The 23,526-nt window shown below is 37.3% G+C and overlaps 1 protein-coding gene across 1 annotated transcript in view; it reads right to left on the bottom strand.

Annotated features, from left to right (window-relative positions):
* The window catches only part of LOC139136967 (uncharacterized), a 412,563-nt gene extending 390,422 nt beyond the window's left edge, over nt 1–22,141 (bottom strand). Inside the window, exon 1 of the mRNA XM_070704842.1 lies at nt 21,007–22,141. The gene's annotated coding sequence lies outside the window, so the exon portion shown is untranslated. The remainder of the gene's footprint in view (nt 1–21,006) is intronic.
* Between the last annotated feature and the right edge of the window lie 1,385 nt (nt 22,142–23,526).

The raw sequence follows: 23,526 nt of genomic DNA, 5'->3' as shown, positions 1-23,526 counted from the left end.
CGACATCGACGGTTATTTACGAAAAAAGAATAAAAGACTGGCATTTTTGGAAGCGATCGAGTAGCTGAGGTAGGCAGGATACGACTTGGGCCCAAGAACGCTGAATTTCGGCAGTAATTTGGCTTTTTACGTCAAGTCCAAAAATGGATTTGAAGTCACCAACTCTACGTACGGGCCTTTGCAGGGCTGTGGTGAGCGGGGCTATTAGCTGTAGCGGAACACACAGCATCGTACGCAGGGCTAAGAACGTATGTACTCATTTCTGGCGATCGAGCAGCGAGGGAAACAATCAATTACCAAGGATGAAGCTAATTTGCTAAACGATATTTTATCTTGAATAGTGAGTTGAATGAGTAATAAAATATCATATTTTTAATGTTCAATACGAGGTTGAAACACGGAGGGACCGTGGTTGAAACCAGAGCTATCCAGCTGCAGCTGTAGCCAACCTGGACAAGCACATTTCACAGCGCCCTCAAACAGTCGATTGTTTTCACTTGTCATACGCGGCGTAACAGAAAAATTAAAACTTTCATAACTTCATTAATATCCAAGCCACGCCCACCAAAACCTTTTCAGTTCTAGCCATTTGAATTCTGAAGATGTCTACCAATTTGACTGAAATACGTTCAGCCGTTTTTGAGAAAATGGACCAACAGACAGACAGACACACAGACAGACAGACATCGCTGCGACATAAGCCCACGTGTTCACACGTGGGCAAAAAATGGTAGGGGCGCTGGATGAATTCAGGGGGGATTCGAAATTTTTAGGGTAGTAGAGGCGGACTTGAAACTTTTGCTCTGCCTGTAGGTGGGGACATGAACAATTTTTGGTCGCCTATTACCTTTTACATATTCCAATTCCAAGTTTTTGTGGGTAATTTAATGAAAAATGAATACCATTTTTATGTCATCAAAGATGTTGTAATGTTTGTTATAGATATCAAATCTAGAACCATTTTGTCACATTTCATGACTTTTGATCTTGAAAAAATCTAAACACGTATGATTTGTCGTAAAAGAAAACAAACTTGAGTTTAGTAACAGGGAAGAAGCTGCAACTGTTGATGATTTTGTACTATTTCTGTGCAATATATCAAGTACGGTTTCTTGCTGTTTCCCTACATCATCCTCAAACACATATAATTCAGTTTGTCGACAAAGCCCGTATAGACAAATATGTATTAGGCGATAATTTAATTATAGTGCAGACTGACAGTCCGTTGTCAGTGATAAACATGCATGGTACACATACACAGGCTGTGTTAGCAAGCTGAATACTGGACAGTTCAACATGTTGAAGAGAGTAGAACAAGAACACAGTTGTATAAACTAAACAAAAATTTCGTCAAAATCATCAAAGTTAATACAGCTACTCCCTACGGCCAGTGTCACTATCAGGTACCGTCCTGCTGCTGCAGTATCACTCTCACTGCATACCTGAGCAGTGATAGAGATAGCTCTGACTCTGATGTACATTGTAATTGACGAAGAGTTTGGGTCTAATAACGCTCATGACCGACAGTGAAACATACTTCCAATCGAAGGAAGTGTTGACGCAAGTCGAAACCTTCAGATAATGTAGTTCTATACTTGTAATTCAATGAGAAATGACTCGAGCTAATATGCAGTGTTCTCAAAAGGTTGCTTATGACCTTGACTCAACTCACTCAGATTAATTACAAAGTATAAAAACACACAAGTAAACAACTATATTGTAAATCTATGCACCACGCTCTTCCTTGAAAAAAGCAAGAGTTTAAACATTTACCAGGATCACAGACACAAACTTGTCACTTTTATGATATTCATAAATCCCTACAATGTTACGGTGATATGGCTGGTTTTATGCTATTTAACGTCTGTCACTTATTACTGTAACATTAGTTATGGAAATCTCTTACAATAACTCTCCTCTGATTGGAAGGCAATGGTATAATTCAAGTATAATGCAAGAGAAAGGTGCCTTAAATTCGTATTGTAAATTACCTTCCACAGTTATGGTAAATGAACATGTTGCCATATTATCATTTGGGTCCGACGCCTCATAATACACAACTGTACTGCCTATTGAAAAGTTACTCCCGGGCTCATGGCTTCCACTTATGTGTATCGTGCCAGAATTATCAGTTGCATTAGGAATAGGCCATGTCACAGACTTCATAGGGATATCGATGAAGGTCGATGTCGAGAGGTCCGACGTACAGTTGATTACAGGGTTTTCTGTGTCTGTAAGCGGAATAGCAAACCATTGAGATGAAATTTTCTAAAATCATATAAGTTTATAATACCTTTTGACGACAGACTGTATAGTGTTTCTAGATCATGTGACATCTTATTGGACTGTCTTCCTCCTTTGTCATTATGTTATTACTTTATGAGACAAAATCTCTCAGATCGATCATACATACATACATACATACATACATACATACATACATACATACATACATAAATACATACATACATACATACATACATACATAATACATACATACATACATACATACATACATACATACAACATTTCTGTACCTATCTTGCACCTCGATTCTGCGGCCAAAATTTCTGATGGCGACAATTCTCTGTCGTACACCTGCATACACGATACCATGGCTTTCAAAAATTTGATATCATTGCTAATTACGCCCATCCTGGCTTCATAGTTGGTTGCCAGCTCAATTATACCAATATCCCTCGATGATTTCAACTGATCCATTACCCACACTTTGGCTAGCCCGGTACTGTAGTTGTAACTGGCTCCGACGAAATTCCACGTGTTTTGTTCCAAAGTTCGTATTTGTACGGCATCAGTTCTCAATAAACTGTTTCGTATAAGGAACCGAGCACGGTATTCTTCATCACCACTGTACAGGTGGACTCCATAAGCGTCTTGTTGAAAGTTGAAAATTGGACCAAACATTCCTTGAGGATAGACGTACATCAGCATGTGTATAGAGTATCTTGTGTCGTATGCACCGTTGTTTGGGAATTCAACGTACGAGCTAGCATTGCCAGTGAACTGATAAGCCCCAGCTAGAGTGCCTTGTGCATCAGAAACAAGAATAGCGCCACCACCATTCGTGCCGTTATTACCATTACCCGATACATCGCTAAGCAACTCATCTTGGTCGAGTGGCCAAAATGCAACCTCCCCCGGTATTGCGGCAAAATGTGACAAAATAGAATTGTTCATTTAAGTGTACTACAAAAGCAATTTGTTCCCTACGATACGCGTAAATATACACGCACATACATGCATATGTATATGTAAGAAGGTATCCTTACGTACGCATGCATGCACATACATACACATACACACACACATATACAGCCATGCATGCATGCATGAATGCATACATACATACATACATACATACATACATACATACATACATACATACATACATACATACATACATCCCACCTACCTATTTTTCTACCCACCTACCTACATACACACGCCATTGTCCTCCGTTTCCATCTATACCGACCCTGTATGTCATCATTAAAACCTTGCTGGCTAGGAATAATGACCAGTGCTTTAATGCTTCTAAACACATTCAGATATCTGTCAGATCAGTATCTGCAGTAGATTTTATCAAATTTGGTGCAGTTATTTTGGAGTTACATGACTAATTACAAGACCTTATTAAATATGCAAATGAAATATTTATTAACTTGACACTGCCCAATGCTTCTCAGTACAATTAGGTGTAGAAATTTCAGAGTTATATCACTAATTACAAAAGTTCATTAATTATGAAAATGAGCAGATAATTGACATGACACTCACAGTATCATCATAATGTTCTGAGATTGTACCTGTGAAAAGTTGAATGATATTAAGTGCAGTATTTCTTGCTATATGTCTACACTGCCATTACCGTGTACATAGGAAACCTTTGCAAAAAAAAAAATTATTTCATGACTTCATAAATATACAAGCCACACCAGCCAAAATCTAATCAGTTCTTGCAATTTGCATATGGCACCTATCTACCAAATCTGACTTGAATCCGTTCAGGCGTTTTTGAGTGATCGTGTAAACAGACAGACGACAGACACACCTGCAGACACACAGACAGAGAGACATCGCTATGACATTAGCTCACAGGTTAACACGTGAGCTAAAAACCATTGTCATCAATAAAACTCTTAAATTATATCATTCTTCACCAAAAACGTAGTCAACATTCATTCAAATATAATTTTATACGAAACATTTTTATACCTAAGGAATATTTTTTTCTTACCGCTCAAACCACATTTACTATAATATATATTCGCTAACGTAATGGTCAATGTAACTTTGGACATTGCAATCGCGCCTTGGTAAGGGAGCATTCGTTATTTACGGGGAGGGGGGGCCGGTGGAAATCAGGGGGTGTTGACTTTTATAAAACCGCTTTTTAGGGGGGGTCTAATTTTACAATCAATGATAGAAGGGGGGTCAAATTTTACAAAGGTTTGTATTGAGTTATGGAAAACAAAACTGACTTTGAATTTCACCGAAATGTTGCTTGTGTAACCGATGTTTCGAGACGGCAGAATAATAACCGACCGAAGCTCAGCCAAATTTATTTCTCTAGCAGGGCCAACAAGTCCGAGACTGGCGTTAACCTCTCTAGAGCAGCAACAGAGCATGTAGCCCTGAGTACAGGTCTGTGTGTTCCTGGCGTATACAGCCTCCACCACAGCCCTGCAATGGTCTGTGGAGATAACTGGGGTCTCTGCAGCGAGATTCAAAATGGGGATCTCCATGGGTAAACAACTTGTCGAGTATGTTATGTTTCAGAAAATGAGCGGTTTTGGACGTTAGGAGAAGTCAATCGCATCTTTTCTGGGATTGGTTAGGAGGTAAAGGTAGGCAGGGAAAGGATTTTGCCCCAATAGAGCAGAATTTTGGCCAAAAAGACCGTTTAGTCTTCATTGCGGTCCAGATCCAGGCCGCAGAGACCTCAAGTCTGTTCAAAGACCATTGCAGGGCTGTGGTAGAGGCCATATAATGCTGGGAACACACGTGCACACACCTGTGCGCAGGGCTACACAGCATGGGGCATGAAATGAGGAACCAACAAACAGTCATATAATGTAACAAACAACTTCTGTATATTGCTATATTGTGTCAAATATCGGGGTCTACATATAAAATAGTAAAACCGTATTTCAAAACTACAAATATTACTCCATGGTAACAATAACCGTACTGATCGACCTCCCGACGGCAGGAGTCGAACACACTTTCAGAACAAAAACTCTGTTCAAAGCCTTTCTAAATGCTTAACAATTTCTATGGAAAACTTAACGTTACCGCAGAGGTACCTCAGACTTGACCACGCGGCTGGGAAACACAAATAGTTCACACGCGACTTTAACTAATGTTCGATGATGAGCACAATTGTAAGTCCCGTGTAATGTCTGCACATGAAAGTCGGCGACAACACACGCAATTCACTGCTAAGCAGCGTCCAGTTCAGCTACCACGGGAGCAGCCATCTTAGATCTCTGTTTACTTCCGGTCGGGACATGCCGAACTAATCTGAAGTTTTCCTCTGCTAACTCCGCGCATCGACAAAAGTTCAGTGGAACAATCATAAATAATGTTCTCATGACAATCTCAGACATCTGACTGAACTCATAAACGGAATAAAGTTCACAGTTAACACACAATTTGCTGCAGAAAGATCAGCTTTCAACTTGTGGTGATATTATCATCTTAGCGTGCAGTGGCACGGCTTTAACTTGTGTGAGCAATGTTCGTTCCATCGACTAAAGTAGAGGATGGCGTAGGGTTTAATTAAACAATCTGATTGGCATAAAATTCGATCTCTGCCACTCACCGGTTTCTTTACATATCTGCTTACTTGAGTAAGACTCAAAATAGAGAAATATCTGACTTAAAAAGCACACGCCGACACTATAACCTTCCGGTGCCAGTGCAGCATGCAACGTAAAACACTCTCTGGAAAGTTCCCGTCTTGGACTCCCTAGGTATACAGTGATAACACACAAGAACTCCCAGGCAAAATAGAAAATACACAGGTCCTCCATACATAATCTATGAGAAGCTATGAATAATTTCTTTTAAATACAAAACTAGCTAAATCTGTGTATTTATAGACTCTTGATTATTGATATTAATGTACTTGATAAGACTAGGGTAGTTACCAGTGCATGTGTGAGCAAGAAATTTGATTTTGGAATTTCACCGAATTGTTAATTCACTATCTTGTCAGAGGAAACTATGAATAATTTTTTTTCCATTACAAAACTAGTTAAATCTGTGTATTTATGTACGCTTGATTATTGATATTAATTTACTTGATTAGACTAGGGTGGTAACAAGTGGATGTTTGTGCAAGAAATTTGATTTTGGAATGTCACCGAAATGTTGATTCACTATCTTGTCTATATGGAAACTATGAATAATTTTTTCCAATATAAAACTAGGTAAATCTGTGTATTTATGTACTCTTGATTATTGATATTAGTGTACTTGATTAAACTAGAGCGATTACAAGTTCATGTGTGTGCAAAAAATTTGATTTTGGCATTTCACCAAAAATCTTGATTCTCTAGTATGTGAGGAAACTTTTTCAGCCCGGGGCCACAGGGTGCGAAGGGTTAATGAATCAAATCTGATGATTTTTTTTTCATGGGGGGGGGGGTCACATTTTACAATTGATGAATTGAGGGGGGTCAAATTTTAGAAATTTGATTTGGAGGGGGGGGGTCGCTTTTTACGTTTCATTTGTCGCTCAAATTCCACCGCCCCCCTCCCCGTAAATAACGAATGCTCCCTAAATCTTCATAGTTGTCATCAACGTGGTTACGTGCACAAACTCATTCACTTTAATGTAAGTCGTCTGCTCGTGAAACACTTTGAGGTTTATAGTGGGAGGTCACAACATTCGCCTATTCGCCTATTCGCCGTTTAGGCGTCACGGTGGGATTTGGCAGAAAAGGACTGATGAACATTCGTCAAACGAAAATACATGTATCTATCGCTCGCGCTCGGCAATACAGAATGTAAGAACAAGTCGATCCCACATGCACTGGTGTTCCCACACGTCTAGCTTAATAGGAGTTTGAGAAAGATCTATTCTTTAGACATTACGTAACTTGTTCTAGTGAATCACTGAACAGAATAATCATGTGGAACTAATCAAATACGCATCAAAATGTGGGACTTGAATGCGATAATGCTGTACAAATAAACGAAATTTTATCATTTTTGCAACAAAAATGAATATATAATTATCTGCAAGTCCTCACATTGTTAACAAAAGATAGGAATGGTCGTCGAAAGATTTTTTTATTCAGTAAAGAAAGCGTTATGTACGCTTTTACAGGAACTTAAGTGTACATTTTTTCGGACATCGTAATCATGTAAAAATTGTGTTTAATTTTCAATATTCTAGCAATTAAAAAATACCGTCAAGGACAGTGTGCTCACATTCGGTTTGAGTTGGTAAATTCAAGAAATATTTAAACCATAAAAACAAGAATGACAAAAGCAAATAAGGTCTGCAACTTAGGTACTGGAGGTCATCTTTAGGAACATGCATATCAACTTCTATAGCAATGGGACAAGCGATCCTACATACATAAGCAAATGTCAACAAAAACATTAGCCAAAGAAGCTTGACAAAAGAAAAGGTGGAAGAGTGGGGAAAAAATAAAGAGTGGGAAAAAATGTACAAGGGATCTGGTAAAAAGTAACGCTACCTATCAATCTTCTATCCCCTACCCCCTCCTGAATATCAAATGTTCCACCCCTTACATAAGACCAGCTGGCATGGCAGGAAATGTATTTACAACCTTGGGGATGTTTTAATTAATGCTATGAGTGCTATCATTCGAATGTAAACAGCACTTAAATCAGTTACAGATAGTGAAATGCCTGCCACTGTGGGAGAGATTACGACATCTGGAATTATCCTGGATCCAAATTTCTCATCAGTTCTTGTGTGTCTTACATGCAAAAGTTGCAAAAATGGTTCGCAATGAAAAAATTTACATCAGCTTTGTTTTTCTGGATCAAATTGTACAATAAATTGATATTAAATATGACAAAATTATGTTCACAGCCTTCAAAACTCTCTCACAACATATCCTGGGTTGGTGTAGGTCATTTAAGGTCACGAAAGAAAATTTCCAAAAATGTAAAAATTTGGGGGTTCCCAACACTTTGAGCAGAAAATTTATCTCATAACATCCCTTGGGAATTTTGTACAAATTACAAAGCTATCAGACAAGTAATTTTGAGAACAAGTTTTCTTGACCAAAAATGACAAAATTGTCTTAAAAATACAAATTTGTATATTTCAGGACAATTTCCACATATCTAACTATTGTCATCTCTGGACATCTGTACACCAAATATAAAAGCTGTCTGTCCAGGGGTTTTAATATCTTTTAAGATTTTTTAACCAAAAATGACAAAAATTGCCCCAAAACAGTAATATTTCCAATTTTGTCGTAATTTCAACAATTAGAAGGGCCCCCCTTGCAAACATCCAATCCAAATTTGAGAGCAATTGGGCGAGCGGTTTCAGAGAAGAAGAAATTTTACTTAAATTGAGAAAAGTAACCAAAAAATTCAGCAAAAATACAAAATTCAAGATATCTTCACAATATTCATTAAACTGATTTTGATCAACCTTAGGAACCTGTATACCGAATATCAAAGCTATCAGATTAGTAATTTTTCAATAAAAAAAGTTTTGATCAAAAATTTGGAAAATTGCCCCAAAATTACAAATATTAAAATTTCAATTCAATTTGGATACTCTTGACTGAGGTTATCCTAAGGAACATGTATACCAACTTTCAAAGCAATCAGATGAGTGGTTTCAGAGAAAAACATTTTTTGACTAAAAACTGAAAAAAATTACCCTCAAAATAGAAACATGCAAATTTCATCCCAAATTTTAAACACCTACTTTAAAAACCTAAAATAACCTGCACACCAAGTTTCAACCCAATCTGACCAACGGTTACAGAGTTTTAGCATTTGCAGGGTTTTTCCTTTTTTCCCCTCATTTGCATATTTTGGCACTGACATGTTTATTTGAACAAATTCACATCTCCACTCCTAGGTGCAACGTGTACACCAAATACTAAGACAGAAGGCGCTGCGGTTTAGCTGTTTTTGACGTGGACAGACATACATACTACATACATACATACATACATACATACGTACATACATACATACATACATACTAAGACAGAAGGCGCTGCGGTTTAGCTGTTTTTGACGTGGACGGACATACATACATACATACATACATACATACGTACATACATACATTACATACATACATAACATACATACAGACATGCAAATGGCATGCAAATGAACTGATTCAGCTTATACGATTACCTCACATTGGTATACCAAATGTGAGCTAAAAAACCTAAAGCCATGGGTGAAAATTGGGTGATTTCGGTTTCCCTATCTGTTCTTAATATTTTCCTGTCGAACTTTTAAGATCTTGAATATATGCGAGAGCGAAAAAAATGAAAAAAAAATCACTCAAGAAATATAAATCAAACTCGAGTTTGATTACGTCAGTCATTGTTGCACATTAGAAAAACAACCAAATTGGTGGTGAGTGATGCCGTTGACCCTACTCAATTTTATTCAGAAAATGCGATCATGGAAACGAGAAATATTTTATATCAGTGACTAGCAACAAATGGACCTTGAAAAAAATTATAAAATTATCATCCGCTCAGTTTTCATTGTAAAACCCACAAGGTGTGAGCTGAATGAGCTTGCGACGTAGCACCCGCATTTTTTGGGAACTGACTACACATTGTCCAGTCTGAAAGAGTGACCGGGGACGACATCAAAAGTTCGATATCGAATATTTTTTGGGTGTTTATGGAATGCGGAGTTTCGTACCAATAAAGTTGTTAACCCGAAAAATCGATTTGATAAGCGGAAGAATATACATTTACAAAGAAGGAGAAATGCACACTTTTTGATTAAAACGAATGACGTTAATTGCTAACATCCGATTCAAAACGCAGGCTATTGACTTGAGTTGTAACTACAATTGTTTTTGCATAAACATTGAAGTTAAAGATACAATCATATTGTTTTCATACTCAGCTTAACCCTAAAATAGGCAATCAATTGTTTCATTTACTCAGACAAAGCCTAGGGATGGATTCAAAATAAGAGGCTTAATTTTCGGAAGGGGTGGCTTTAACGTGAGTTTTTTTATGTGACATACAACGTTTGACTTCACCCCTATGGGTTACTCTTCGCCACCTTAATACTTTGATCAACTTGAAGACAAGCCTTGAGAAAAATAATCTAAATAAAACCTATATTTCAAAATCATGTAATCTCAATCACACGACCTGTGATTCATCTAGCCTCACTGAAAACTAAAGGTGATCTTTATCTGTTTTATAACTGCATGATTCATATTTTATTTATTATTTTTACACTGAGCTCTAAACCAATTTTACATTGAACGAGGGTCTGTTCGGTACACAATTCGGTCTATTCGGAACAATTAATTGTCAAGTACTTACTTTGATACGCCCCGACAGAGAAAATCTAAAAAGGAAAAAAGAAAAACATTGAATAATTTCAAATTTTACAGACAGATCTTTTTTGGCATGACGGAACAGCAAGCCCAGGATAAGTTTAGCAGAATAAGTTAGGTAGACTGCGCCTCGAGGACAGATATTCGAACTTTCAAACTTTAACATAACTCTTGTTTGGCCTACCGCTTTTTGGTGCTCATTTAGAACAGCTTATGAAGTAAATTAAGTTTTCACAGGCTTGGCTCTTTTTTTTTGAAATCGAGAATTGTATTTTCCCCATAGAGATAACACAAGGGTGGCGACAATTTGTAGTTTGAGTAAACAGAAGGTAATTTTCTTCTTTAATACAAAACGCTGATGGGGACCCCTATTCGTACTTTCGATTTTCAATGAGAGCAGTTCACCGTGTAGGAGCTTCCCGGCATGGTGTCCTATGGGACGCCGAATGTAAAATAATTAATTTACACATTTAAAACGTATAAGCGTGTATATTTACACGCACGCACATCACATCATATCTCTGCATGGATACGTACACACACACACACACACACACACACACACACACACAAACACATACATAACACGTACACATACAATTATGTGTGTATGTGTAAATATGTGCGCTTATACGTTTTAAATGTGTAAAGTAATTATTTTACATTTGGCGCCTCAAAATAAACTGAATTGGCCAAGGCAATGTTTTAATCCAAGTGTAACAGCAATTATACAACATTATATGTAACACAGCAGGGCTGGATGTAGTCTCGTTCACATTTAAACGGCTACATGCTCTCAGTTACAAACACACCACGATCACAGTGAGTGTGACAGTTCATTATTAGAGTTCATAATATTTCATTGTTAGGGTCGCCTTTCCATTTGATGACTGTCACTAAATCCTCTACTCAGTAATTACCAATGACGTTTTATGAATTGTAAACCAAGTATATATGTATTCAAACACCAACTACATTGCATTTCATCAGAAATAAAGAAGAAACATATAGCATTGACATTGCAAAGTGCGGTGATTTGTTTATGTTACTGTCTGTACATATATGGAGTGGCCGTGGTGTGTGGTTAACTAAGCGCATGTAGATGATTAAGTGGTAACAAGAATACATCCAGCCCTGCTGTGTTAATCTTGTAAAATCGCTGATGCACGTCGACTAAAACAACACCTTGGCCTATTCAGTTTTGCAGCTAGAAAAATTTTGATTGTAAATGCGCGGGGATAGGCGCACCGTCCATTCAGCGTGTTACCTCAGCGTATCTTGAATTATTTTCCTGTAATATCCCTAGTTAAGGGCTAAATACTCTTGGAAGTAAACCTTTCATTGTTTCTTTGTTGTAAACTATGTAAATGTAATACTCTTACATTCATGATAGTTTAAAGTCACCCTGTCTTTCAAATGAAATAATGTTTTTGCAAGTACTATAGCGCAGCAACGTCACATCATTTACACCAACCGGAGATTCACTGATCGGAAACAATCTGTCAATTGTTGTCTATCTTCCGACATTGAAACATTCCACGTAGAACAACAATCAACAATAACTGTCGCAAATTTTCACGCTGTCTAGTTTTCGTGAAACAGTCGCTTATACATAGTTGCAAAATCGTTACTATTAGAGAGGTTTGGTTACACGTAAGTGTGTGCGCATCAGACGGTTTAAAGAAATCTTGTCGAGGCGTCAGATGAAAAGTGGAATAACACCTCAATATTTCGTTCATGTCGCGAAATCATCATGGTGAGTACTTCTTGTACTTATGCAAATTCTACTTGACGAAATATTCTGATATCAAACATGTTTGCTAATTTACGAAGGAACTTTGCGGGATTGCATGTCTAAATTCAAGGAAAACACAAAGAGATCTCAAAAATGCCGCACTCCATTATGACTACGAGAACATGTTTCGCTCCCCGTTCCGAACATCCGTGCTACATGTACACATACTTGTCGTTCATTTATCATGTGACAATGACACTAGGTGTACTGTTGGAACGTAATTAGGTGTAATTAAACCTCTCTTGTCCCGGTAACAAATACGCATGGCTCTTTAAAAGCGAGCACACTTATTATTAAAGTACATTTGCATATAGTAGTGAAGACACGCTCTTTTAGTCGCTCCGCTACTGGTCTTCTTTTTCCGTGATTATCAGTCACTATCACGGTAATGTTGCGATGTCAAGATTGTGGAACTTGCCAGAATGTCAGAGTTTGTCAGGGTGACTTGGATTTGTGCCCAAATTGCAAGAAAAAGCGGTTTCCTGTACCTGACCATGACCATGACCGTGGCGAGCCGCCTTTGTCTTGCAACAATGGCGGCACTGGTGTATCGTCTGACCCTCCAGCATCTGGTACTTCTGGAAGCGGGACTACTGGTCATCAGAAGGTGCGAAGCTCCAGCTTCCATCTCAACACTCATCAGAAGTCACATTTTCCTGGTAATGTCATCATTAACGAACTTTTGTGCTTTGTTGTTAATAAGATGGACGTTTTGCCAGTTGATGATATTGTGAAACTGTGTGTATCTGCGTACAATGACGACGCAATTGAACAAGCCAAGGTAATTCTATATGATGTATGTGGGAGTTTACCTCTCGACGCCTGAAGAGACGACAGGGTCAAATAAATCGCAATCGAATGTTCAAGACATTGTGACGCTTTTATTAGAAATTGATCCTGAGAATATTCCTGTCTTCGTGGCTCAAGATCTGTCTAAGCTACCTCCAGTTGATTATAATTACATCGATGTATCAACCTTGTTATCAAAGATAAATCGAATGCAAGTCGAGTTTGATGGACTCAAAGAAGATGTCAATAATATATCCAGTCTTTATTTGCGAACGTCTGATGATATTCGGCAAATAAAGGACAAAGTCTGCAATCCTGTTCTTGGAAATTCAGTGCATCAAGCTAAAGCAGTAGATACAGCGGACAATGCTTTCACTGTTGGAAATGTAAATTTGCATATGAATGGCTCTGGTAATGAAACGCCTGTTGAGGATCCACCTGTTGCAAATGTGAACTCTGATAATGCTCTCTTTGAAGATGACGCTGTACATGCCAGTGACAATCCAATTCCAAGGTGCGAGTCAGGGAAAACTGTGACGAAAACAGTATCGATAATGCTGCGGCTGTCAACACAGATGATGGGTTTACCATGGTGTCGTACGTTCGACGTAAACGTAATCGATCAAGTTATGCCGAGGCAGTTGTCAACGGTAAACCCGATGACCAAGCACATAACTCAAAACCTAGCAGTAAGCTTGTGTCTTCCGGATCGTCAGCTGAGTCTGCACTTGCAGCATCAACAGGACGTCGCAAATATATAGTTGGCAGTAAGAAGCATTCAGGTCTTCCAGCTGTTTCGCAAAGTAAGTCACTGTTTGTCAGCAGACTGAAACCTGACACGAAACCCGTCCAAGTTGTCAGATATATTGCCGATACAGCTCAACTTGACGTGATGAACTGTGAACAGTTAGCAACGAAATAGGATCGTACGCGTCTTTTCGTGTAACTGTTAATGCGCGGAACTTTCAGAAACTGCTGAATCCCGATGTCTGGCCAGAAGGAGTGCTGATTCGAAAGTTCTATAAACCAAGAAACTAACCAATGAATCTGCGTATAGCATCATATAATTGTCGCTCTGTCAAGAACTCGTTGAATGCAGTTCGTGATCTGTGTGATAGTCACGACATTTGTTTATTACAGGAACACTGGTTGACAAGTGATAACATATCCTTTCTACAAAAGATTCACCAGGATTTTGATTACTTTGGTGAATCTGCTGTTGATACTAGTGAGAGCTTATTAATAGGTAGACCGTATGGCGGTCTTGCGTTTTTATGGCGCAAATCGATAAGTCATGCTGTTAAAGTCCGTTCCTTTAATGATAGCAGAATTTTAGGCATTGAGCTCAATATAGCCAATTGTCAAATGCTTATTATTAATGTGTATATGCCGACATGTAATAGTGAAAATCATGACGAATTTATAGAGCGATTAGCTAAGGCTCACGCCATTGTTCAATCTAGTGATTGTTATAGTTGTATGATGATCGGTGATTGGAATGCCGATACGGATTCACTATTTGGTACAACTCTGCAAAGTTTCTGTGATGAGTACGACTATCTTATCTCTGATAAGCTTTTACTGAGAGATAATCCATTTACTTATGTCAGTGACGTACATGGTACCACTTCATGGCTTGACCACTGTATTTCGTCACTCTCTACTCACCAGTGTATTAATTCGATGTCTGTTTTATATGATGTTATATCTTCTGATCATTTCCCACTCAGCATAGTTCTCAATACTGGTACATTGCCGTCATGTGAAAATCTTCATAACAACAATAAGCAGTACTCTGGAAATCTGTAAATTGGTCTAAGGTGAACTGTAATCAATGTAATGAATATCGTAATATCTCTGACAAGCTTCTTGCTGAGATTCACATTCCAACTGATAGCCTTTGTTGTAAGGATGTTCATTGCCACAACACTAATCATGCTCGGTGTATTTCTCAGTTTTATGATGATATTATTGATAGCTTGTATTCAGCAGGTCTTCAGATTTCACCATGTATTCGTGATAATGTTGATCATACTGTGACAGGGTGGAATGATTACCTCAAAGACGTCCATTCTGTTGCTCGGGATGCATTTAAACTATGGCGTGAAAGTGGAAAACCGAGGAATGGGCCCCTTTTTGAATTCAAGCGTCGTACGCATGCGAGATTTAAATATGCTTTAAGAAGTTGCAGACGTAATGAGGAGCAAATCAAAGCTGATGCGGCTGCGAATAGTTTGTTTACTGGTAATTGTAATGCATTTTGGCAGTCCATCAACAGAATTAATGCAAAGACTCCGCCTAGACCCAACACTGTAGATGGCTGCAGTGGTGATGTCAATATCTCTGAAATGTGGCGGAACCATTTTAGTGATCTCTTAAATGTGGTGCACTCGGTTAGAGACAAAGAATTCGTGTTGAATAAGGTTGACGATTGCAACCTTGATCAAATGAGTTTTGTATCACCTAGTGATGTTCGTAAAGCCATTGACAAGTTACAACAAGGTAAATCTGCTGGTCCAGATTCTCTCTCATCTGAGCATTTTGTATATGCTAGTAATAAGTTAATTGTACTTTTGAGCATGTGTCTCACTTCAATGCTTATTCATAATGTATGTCCTCCTAGATTTTCTGAAGTTTTGTTAGTGCCCATTGTTAAGGATAAGAACAAAAATGTAAGCGATAAGAACAACTATCGCCCGATTGCTCTGTCTACTATTACCTCGAAAGTTTTGAATTAGTTATTTTGAATAAGATTGAGTCGTTCCTTGGATCTTCACCTTACCAATTTGGTTTTAAAACTTGTCATTCTACTGATATGTGTATGTTTGTCCTGAAAGAGGTCATTAGCTATTATAGAAGTCATGGTAGCAATGTTATCGTTACTTTTATGGATGCTTCTAAAGCTTTCGATCGTGTGAATCACTGGTCATTATTCAAGAAACTGATCAACCGTAATGTTCCTATTTGCTATGTGAGATACCTTTTAACCTGGTACAGAACGCAGGAAATCTCTGTTCGATGGGGCTCCTGTATTTCAACACATTTTACTGTTAAAAACGGTGTGAAGCAAGGTGGTGTATTGTCCCCAAAATTTTTTCAATGTGTATATGGATCATCTTAGCCATAGATTGATTAATTCTAAGGTTGGTTGCAACATCGGTGGTATTTTTGTTAACCATCTGATGTATGCAGATGATATATGTCTGATAAGCCCGTCAGTGAAAGGAACTCAGATACTTTTAAATATATGTAGCAATTATGGCGATATTCATGATATTGTTTTCAATACAGAGAAAACTGTATGTATGTGTATAATTCTCAAGCGATGTATGATGGAACATATTCCGGCTGTTTATCTCAATGGAGTTAAACTGCGATTTGTTGAAAAGAAAAAGCACCTCGGCTATATGTTGGCAAATACCTTCAGTGACAATTCTGATATCGAGCGTCAGAGGAGATCTTTTTATATCTCTGCTAACATGCTTTTGAGAAAATTTTCTATGTGTTCTCAGAGTGTTAAATGTAAACTCTTTAAAGCATATTGCTATCAATTGTATGGTGGTAACTTATGGGTCAGCTATAATAAAAGCGCCCTGAAACAATTGAAAGTTGCTTACAATAATGCTGGTCGCATACTTCTACGATATGACAGACGCAGCAGTGCTAGTACTATGTTTGTATATAATAGGATTGACACTTTTGATGCTTTGCTTAGAAAGCAAATCATAGTTTGATGAAAAGGGTTTCTATGAGTGAGAACCTAATTATACGTAAGGTGTATGATGTTGTGTACTTCACTTCTGACTTGAGAAAAGATGGATAAATTCAGTCTTCTAATCTGTGTTCAGAAATATGTCTTTATGGTCTAACCCATAAATGAATATTTCTTGATGTAACCTTTTTTGTATCATTCTTTTTGCCAATCCTGTAACCATTTATATATATGGACATGCTCATTGTCCGAAATAAAGAATTAATAATAATAATAAAATTCTAATTTGTTAAATGACACTTTGCTGAACGAAAGTATTCCTCGGAGTATTGTGGTTCATGTCGTCGGGATCAGCAAAAATTCACTGAACGTAGCTATTTGATTGCATCCAAATGGTCTCAAATTTATGTTTTTAACATTTTATTATTTATTTAATTATTTATTTATGAACCAACATGTTGCCCCAATTACAGGTTCTTTTCATAAAGAAAAGAGAAAAAATAACAGTGACAAAGAAAAACAAAAATAAATCTAACACGACAAAAATGGGCAATGAAAACAATATATTAAAGGGATATAGTCGTCGGAACTGCGCTCAAAGGTCGTATGGGACCCATACCACCCATGGCAACAATGTGTCCAAGGCACAATGGTGATTGATGAAAGTTAAAACATATCTGTCATAATCTATCATCGTATAATTTAAAGTTGCAGCTATGATGATGAGGTGCATCTTGATATCGTGCACTAAATACATTGTTTGTAAACAAGAATCTCGCACAGGCGCAGTCAGACGACTATATCCCTTTAACTATGACAAAAATGAACAAGTGAAAACAGAATACACTGTGTATGAATCAATCAATAGCTGATGTAAATTGCGTATTAAGGTAATAAAATCACCCAAAATGTCTAAATTTTTTCATTAGAAATTGTATTAAAACGTTTTGGCTGCGTGATAAAAAAGAAAATAAATATTCGTACGAAGAGAAGCAAATCTAAAATGAAGTGTACGACGCAGAGCTATGGGGTGAGTATAAACGTTAATCTGTGCAAGTACATCAGATATGTTGTGATAAGACTTACAATTTTGTACAGTAATTGTAATATTAAAAATGCCCGTCTGCTCTCCAATGTGGGCAGCGGAAATTGTTTACAAAGGTAGTTATACATTCCAATAGAATATAGTTAGAATATTTATTATTATTATTATTATTATAATTATTATTATTATTATTATTATTATTTATTTATTTTTTAAACACTGCACCAGACATACGTCACAGAGCGTTGTACAGCGCGCTTTGACGTATGTCAAAAGAATATGAAAATTTACAAAATACTTGATGCAACTATCAAGGATAAAATAGCACCACACGAGCAGCACTGCAGTGAAGAAAATGTACCGCAAGGCATGAACAAAGTCATTGATAATAAAGATTGAACAGACAGGTTTTCAAACCGAGTTTATAAGGCTCAACATTTCTTGCAGGCATTGTATGTACTATGTTCAATATACAATGAAAAAAGTTAATGCTAGAACCTTACCTGCAAAAGGGCTGCAATCAGTATTATGAGCTGCTTAATCATGGTCGCCAGCGAACGGACATGAGCTATGGTATCGGCTAAACTGTTTAAAGTGAGCGTGTTTTTAACAAGATGTTTCTATCAGATACGCACGATTTATCAATGTCTCAGTAACTAGGCGATCAATCATATGAACATCGCGACGTAATTAGGTATATCTCTCATTTTAATTTTAATCAATTAGAAATGATATCTAGTACACATTAATGAAAAACTCATTCGTCAAATGACCAGGCATACTGTAACGAGATATGGAAAATCCTTGATGTCACATGTACATGTAGATCTACTTAAATTTTAAAGGACCGAAGAAGAAATTGCCTATACCAATATATATATATATATATATATATATATATATATATATATATATATATATATATATATATATATATATATATATTCGCTAGGGCAGACGCTAAAAGCTTGAACAACAACAACTACGGCAGACATATATACTTCTAGAGACAGGTTTTTATGATGTTGAAATATTGTATAGGAAATCAATAGAACGGGGACTCAATTACGTTATTTGTACGCAGATAGAATAATAATTATATACTCACCTGAAAAATATAATGCACAGGCCCACTCCTCCAAACTTGATCAGCCATAGAAAGTTTTCTTGACAAAAATAGAAACACAATGGCAAGTGGACTCAGTAGGAATGAAGGAGTTTACATCGACAACCGCGGGATCCATACTCACAGTGATAGATTGCTCAGCAATGCATTTCAGAGTATACTCAGGGCAAGGATTCTGTCTGCTGGACACCGATGAGCAGAAAAGTTACTGAATGATTGATTGTAGGTCATGACTTCTCAAATAAGAAGATGCAAAATTAGCTCTGTGATGATAATTCATTGCTTTTATACGTACAGTGTTAAGAAGGCAGTGGAGTTTAGCGAGTCAACCATACATTGCATTGAAAGGATAAATTGGAAACATTTTACCTATAAACAGACAAGGTGGTGGATCAATGTAAGTACCTAAAGAATACAACAGTACAAGCACAGCAGTATTCATATGAACCCGACCAAGCATTAGTACAGCTTGACGGCCACGGGATGGCTAGTCAGGGAAAAATAAAAGTTCAGTATTGATGAGAAAGTCAAGATAACAAAGTATACGGGTTTGTCCAAGAAAGGGTACCCTCCTAATAGGAAACAAGACATTTTCATAGTCATCACTATTCTAACAGTATAATCAGAGTGCAGGATAAATGACTTGCAGAATCAAGAAGGGTTGAATACCTTCTATGAACATGAAGTGAACGTGTGACTGCGGAACCTGATACCTTCTGCAGAGCCGAAAAAAATATTGAAAATCGAAAATGTGAAAGGAAAATAATTTTACTTTGTTGAATAGAAAGGTTATCCTGACAGTTTCAATTTATGGACACCCGGGTAGAATATCATAACTACTTTGTATTTAAAGTACTTTGTCAAGAAATTTGTCAAATACCGACATTCACAATAAATATAGAATTTGATGTTGATATACAGCCATGCACATCAACTTTATATGGGTAAACAAAATACAGCAACACAAGACCATAATCTGCATATACGCCAATGTCTACGCCATATCCAACGCATTGGTCACCGTTTGAAATAACAGGATGAAAAGTATCATTTTTAAGACATAGGCGAATGACAATGAACAAATGTGACCCCATAAAGTAAAAAGAGCCAACATTAAATATGATAAAACACAGACCACATGTTTTGCACTAGCCGTGATGATCAAGCGGTGAACCAAGGATTAAGTGCCCGACATGATGGTGCAAGTGTCTGGGTAATGTTACCGCATTATACAAATGTACGCAAGACATAAAGAGAAAACTTAGGAATGTAAATTTTATCCTACATGCCAATTATGACAGACACGGAGGCAATAACCAAAAAGTATGGAATGGCATTGGACTACACGAGAGTGACCGAATTAATCTAGAGATTGAAGCAGAGGTCATTAAATAAACTTATTTTTCATTTGCAGCATCCTTATGATGTTTTTTAATTTGTAGACGTAGTATAATATATATATATATATATATATATATATATATATATATATATATATATATATACATATAATCATATTTAATTTAAAAGATGTTTCACGCTAGATACAAGCCCTAAGCCAGGTGTAAATCTTAGTGCTCCTTAAGTCAAAGTACCCAGACCCAAAGATGCCCATAAAGATATTATTGTTCAAGGTCATCCATCTCCATTGAAGATGTTTATAGATCTTGTAATTATGTAATCAGAAAGGACAAATTTGTAACCCATCCGATTGACATTTTCAAAGGGGAAATCATAGGTCACAGAAAGCCTACGAAGTCAAATTAATGGCCAAATAGGCCAAACATACAATATTATTGTTGGCCACAGTAGCTAAAGTTTGAGATGTTCTGTGCCACACTGGCTGTGAAGATCCGATTGATGATCACTTAGCCAATGATGCTAGGGTAGTTCAACCACAGATCAGATCATCCTGTTTGTGTCATTTATACAGTTAGACGAGTTCTACAATAAATTCTTTCAATACGATGCAAACTCACATTCTATTACAACGACTTTTTGATTTAAATGTGAAAGGATATACATTCACTGGATTCGAGATTTTCTTTCAAATAGACCCCAGAGAGTAAGGATGAATGGAACTTTTTCAAATGAGCTTATATTGAACACGGGCGCACCACAGGGCTGCGTTTTAGCACCAGTTTTGTTCTCAATTTATACTGATTAAATGAGAATTAATAATCCAGCTGCAAGTTTGTTTAAATATGCCGACGATATGGCACTTGTCGGCCTCCTGGTGAAAGAAAAATGCTTGAATGAACGCATGTATTTTGATCATGTTGCAAACTTACAAGACTGGTGTAAACGCAGTTTTCTGGAAATGAATGTTGCCAAAACCAAGGAACTTGTGATAGATAGTTATAGATGTGCCGACACTGTTGAGCCTGTTACACTGAATAGTGAATCTGTTGAAATTGTCACGTGTTTTAAATATCTAGGTTTGCAGTTAGATCAGAAGCTGAATTTTAATGAAAACACCAATTGTATTGTCAAAAGGCCATGCAGCGCATGTTTTTACTGAGACGGCTTCGAGGTTTTAACGTCAGTCAAGATGTTTTAGAGAAGGTATACAAGAGTCTCATAGAAAGTGTGATAACTTTCAATATCACAGTGTGGTATGGTAACTTGAGTGTTATCAACAGGAATAAGTTGGAAAGAGTAGTGAATATGGCCGGAAAAATAATTGGCAAGAAACAATGCCAGCTCTGTAATTTGTATAGACAATCTGTATATAGGAAAGCCAAGGCTATTGTAAGCGATGCCTCACATCCATTGTATTCTCAGTTTGATCTGTTGCCTTCAGGGAGACGCTATCGAGTGCCCATAACTCGCAAGAATATTTTAAAGAAATCTTTTATACCAAGTGCAATAAGCATACTAAATTCCAGTCTGTAATTTGTAAGCTTCCACCCATTTTAGATTACACATTACATGATGTCTTTATTTTTATAAGTCTGTATCAATTTTTAACGTTTACGTTTGTAAGCTTTTATTGTGTTTTCTATGTGATTCTATTTGTGTGTCTTATTGTATATATGTAGGTGAAGCGAAAGAAAAATTTCCGCTAAAGGACAATAAAGTATAATCTAATCTAATCTAATCTAATCTAATCTAAATGGAGGTAGCACTGCCAGAAGCACTACCAGACAGGTGTAAAGAGTTAGGGTCCGGCAAGTGTAAAGATTTCAAAATCAAGTGAGGTCCTGATTTGGGATTAGGTTATATTTCGCAGGCTAGTTTTAGTGATAATTTTTAACATGAAATACAGTGGACGTGAGTATCTCCTCACTGGCAAAGATTGGGAAATCGGCCAATTAATTTAGAATAGTTGAATGAAAAATACAGATGAGAATTGTTCCACGGTATGGCAAAGGTCTTACCATAACGGGACTAGTTCGACTCACTATGAGTGTACGTTGTGTGTTTATGTGTTCTCTGTCCTCAGTGCCAAGGCCAGAGTTAGAAATAGCTTTAGGCGGGGGGGGGGGGGGGGGCTGATGGGCAGCCCTTGCATAAAAAGTCTCTCAAACTCCTTGAAGATATAATTGTGGTCATTGACGAAGAAAATGATTCTCAAAGCTACCAAGATATATTTACTAACACGGAATGATCATCAGTCATGTACCTGTAAGTTACCGAGCGGAATGATAATCATCACCAAGAGCACAGTTGGCTACAACAATCAGTTACGCTTTGCTTCTCCTTGTGTGAAATTCTGTTATAATGATAAATGTACATAGTGCAGTGAATTTGGAGCGCCATTAACAGCCACTGTACGTCAGGTTACTAACGTTAGCAAGGACAGCTCTGTGTAACCTCCGGTACGGACAATGTCACCGGAACGGAACCGAAGGTATTACTCCTTAAGCCCAAACAAGACTGGATTAAAGTATTGGCAGCATATTCAGCGTAATTATGATATTTTTTAATATATTGATAATTGGAATGGGACTCACTTGTCACCGTACTATGGATACATTTACCTATTTTCTGTATACATTTAAGCATACCTTCTCCTTTCTACTGCCAATGGAAAGTATGGCAAGTTCTTTAAAGTTAGTAACGCATCAAAAGATGCAGTTATAGTATAGCGCACGACCAAAGTGCCGTTGGTTTCTCAAGAGGACGCAGCTAACACTCATATAATCAGACAAAGGCTCCTGGGTGTTTTTGCTAGTGATATAAAATGTGGAATGAGTTAAGATGCTTTCATAAACACCCCTAGAGGGGTGGAAAAATTGACAGAGGAGTTACAACATCAAAGGTACACATAGGGGCATTTTATTTAATTTTGAGACTTCAAGTGGGACTCAAAACAAAACTGTCTATAATTAATATGAAATATAGCTGTAATATTAGGCTAGTTTTTTTGGTGTTTTTGTTTTGTGTATTCACTCCAGTTTCTCGTTATTCCCCCTGAAGCATGACGAAAAGCCCAGGTTTTTAACTTATCTACATACGTGTACAGTCAGCATTGTTATTGTTA

The sequence above is a fragment of the Ptychodera flava genome, chromosome 7 (assembly GCF_041260155.1).
Source record: "Ptychodera flava strain L36383 chromosome 7, AS_Pfla_20210202, whole genome shotgun sequence".
Classification (NCBI taxonomy): domain Eukaryota; kingdom Metazoa; phylum Hemichordata; class Enteropneusta; family Ptychoderidae; genus Ptychodera; species Ptychodera flava.
This window is presented reverse-complemented; position numbering and strand designations above follow the sequence as displayed.